The sequence below is a fragment of the Rhea americana genome, unplaced genomic scaffold (assembly GCF_003343005.1).
Source record: "Rhea americana isolate MKP2758 unplaced genomic scaffold, rheAme1 scaffold_418, whole genome shotgun sequence".
Taxonomy (NCBI): Eukaryota; Metazoa; Chordata; class Aves; order Rheiformes; family Rheidae; genus Rhea; species Rhea americana.
Genome location: NW_028186555.1, coordinates 373,035 through 376,448, shown reverse-complemented (window position 1 = coordinate 376,448; position 3,414 = coordinate 373,035).

Below are 3,414 nucleotides of genomic sequence, written 5' to 3'. Positions count from 1 at the left end.
AAAGCTTGCAGGAACCAGTGTGAGGTTTCTTTGGGTGAACATCCCCAATCAGGCAAGGGGCTTGGGAATTTCCAGTTTCCGTAGCTGGCTCAGTCCCTTCTATTCGCGGAATCGTCAGAGCGCTCTCTGGACTCAGCAGCTCATTTTCACCTTGTGAAGCACCTCCTTGGAGGTGCTTTTCCCTCCTGGGGCTGTGAAATTCTCTGTGCCTGTGGCCCTTTGTCCCATGTCGTTATCAGCAGCATGCATGTTCTGGTGAGGTCCTTATCTGCGTGATGAGGGCATGAGGCAAAACAAGCCTAGAGCTTCACTGCACAGACTAAGATTGTATCCCCTGGCCCTTGACTCCAAAGTGGTTAAAGTTTGGCTGCAAACCTGTGTTTGTGATCACACCTTAATTTTGAGCCCCTTTCTCACCAAAATGTAAAGCTCTTTCCGTCCCATCGTGAAATTTCAAGTTACACGTTTCTCGTGTAACTCGAGTAATCATAAACACTGCTTTTAAAAACATAATTGTCCACGTGTCATACCAGCCGCATGGGAGTTTGAGATTGCATCAGTCTGACACAGTCAGTGAGTTTATATTTAATTTTGGTCTGCATTTAAGGCTTTCCATGAAGGAGTACTTCTCTGAGCTGATTCAGCAGAAATGGATGATATGTTGTCCATGGAGGCTGTGAAGGGTCAAGGTTTTGATGCGGAGCTGTCAGCGTGTGAGACGCTCCATAGATGTGATGTGGTTGTCGCAGCCTGTGCGCTGCTTTCTGCAGCTCTAGAAACTGAAGAATTAGAAACTCCCATCAGAAGGTGACAGCAGGATGGACAAGGTATCCTCTGTTGTTTGGGCAAGCGTCGGAGTTTATTAGAAAAAAGCCTGAAATACAGAACAGGAATCAGGATGCTATTCTACCCAGGGGAATCAGGAAATTTTTTGTGCATTGACTCTCARAAACAGTATTTTGTGTCTTTTAATAATTTCTCCCTTCAATTTCTTTTGTTGGGTGGAAGCAAGCAAATTCACTGTATGCGCATGCAGCCTTTTGCAGCTATTATCAATTTTTGCCAAGTGTGAGGCCCAGCAACCTTCGTTTATTATCCCAAAGTCCTCTTTGCATTGATTATTTATGCTGAGTTTGGTTACTGTTAAGAAGCACACAAAACAGTAATCCTGAGGCCTGTGGTGGTGCCTGCCTTCAGTTCACGGAGGGCTCAAAGGTGCCCTGAAGGGATCTGAATCCATGGGCATGGCCTGCGATCAGAAAACTTACCCTTTTGGTCTTCTGCACTTGCAGAAAGCCACCACGCAGCCTAGAAGTAGTAAGGAAAAGACGAGAGTTATAGAGGACACAGCAAGCGTGACCTTTACTTTAAAATCGTATTGGCTGGTTTCTCGAGCTGCTTTCCTCTGAAGCAAATCAGCCTTGCCTGACACGGCACCTGTAAAGCACACCGCAGCAGCTGTATTCAAATAGGTAGCGTCTTAAGGATGCAGGCAGAAAAGGATTACACCTATGCAATTTGCCATTCCAGATTAGCACCTCCCAAGAAAAGGGCTCATTTTGCCAAATGAGGAATTCATTTGTGTGCCCATAGATTAACYCAAAGGAAGCCTCTTCCAGCCTTTCTCTGCCTGATCTGTATCTATCGTAAGGGTCGTTCTCACAGAACTTGAGCAGACTTCAAGGACTCCATTTACAGTTCTGTTAGAACACATTGTTTTCCCTAGGAGAGCGAAGGTGGTGGTCCTGTGTGTCCTTGGAAATATCAGTGTTATGCATTCCTGCTTTACTGTGTGTAAAACCCCCCCAGCTTTCTGTAATGTATTCTTCATTGGTGTTTCTTGGAAAMAGTACTTCACTTGGATGAAAACCAGTGTGGAGGAAATCAGGAATCTGATCATGTGTTCTTGTTGGATGAGCTGCATATTTCATTATGCAGTGCAAGAAGTCCACCTCTTTCTCCACCGGCTGTTTGAAACTCATTTTTTCCTGTCAGCAGAGACAAATGGTAATGTGTTAGTGACTATAATGAGGCAGCATCAAAAGCCTTGCTGAAGTCAAGGGAGACAACATCCACTGCTCTTGCCTCGTTTCCCCAGCCAGTCGCTCCATGATAGAAGGCTCTCGGGTTGGTTAAGCAGGATTTCCCCTTGCTAAATCTATGCTGATTACTTCTGATCACCCTCCTTTCCTCCACATGCTTGGAGATGACATTCAGAATGAGCCATTGAATCACTTTTCCAAGGATGGACGGGAGGTGGACTGGCCTGAGTATCCTGGGTCCTCCTTCTTGCCCTTCTTGAAGACTAGAGCGACACTGGATCTCCTCCAGTTCTCCAGCACCTCTCCAGTTCTCCACAACCTTTCAAAGATGGTGGAGAATGGTCTAGGAAAAAAAAATCCATCAGCTCTGTCAGCACTTGTGGGTGTATCCCGTTCTTACCAAAACCAGAAAATAAAGCTCCTTAACACCAGTGAGGCATTTAGAAGCAGGCATTCCTTTTATAGGCAGCAGGGATGTGGGGGATCCTTCCACCTAATACTTCCCCCAGGACCAAGGCTCATTGAGCTTCTATCTGATACCGTCCATACATATTCATTACAATTAAGTTGGGTACTTTTTACCTTTACTTTTCTGGGAATTCACTTATATGTTTGCATTTTATTATGTGTGCACATTGAGTCCATGAGGGGCTGCCTTCTGGGTCTCTGGCAGTGGGTAGGTGTCATACCAGGAATGCCAGGATGACCTTTAGTAGGATTCTTGGCTGGAACTTCCATGTAAGTCTCGACTTGGCTCTTCCTCTTGTTTGTCATGCTTATCAGTTTTGCAGTTGGGGTCAAACTGGTCTCTCCTGTTCTGATAGCGAAACCCCTAGCTGTGCACCAGTTACATGCTATCTGAGAAACTTCAAGGCCTTCTTATCTATAACACCATCACGACCTGTAGCCATCAAGTTTGCCTAAAAGATCTCTAACCCGATGCTCCACATCACAGTAGGAGCTCTGAAAAATGCCCACACAGATGTGTCATCAGAGTGGCAGAGGTGAGATGATGAGATCCATGACAAARCTGATCACAGCCCAGTGGTAGCCACTGAAACTGAGGAAGCTCGACCTTAAATCCACAGCTTGGACCATGGAACCGCCACCATAGCCCAGTGCTTACACGAATTTCAAGGCCRCCCTCATGCTAAAGCTTTGGCCAGGGTTACAGATCTCCACAGAATAAATCTTCCCCTAGACCTCTCGTGAGGTCCCAGGCACAGGCCTGGGAAGCTGGTACCCAGGTGCAGAAGAACGGGTCTGTGGCAGCAATCAGCCACCCACCACCCGTGCTGTGGAAATACTGACAGATTGATTGAATGCTACCTGGCATCGGAAATGATAYGTTGTGATTGCTAATCGTTGCCGC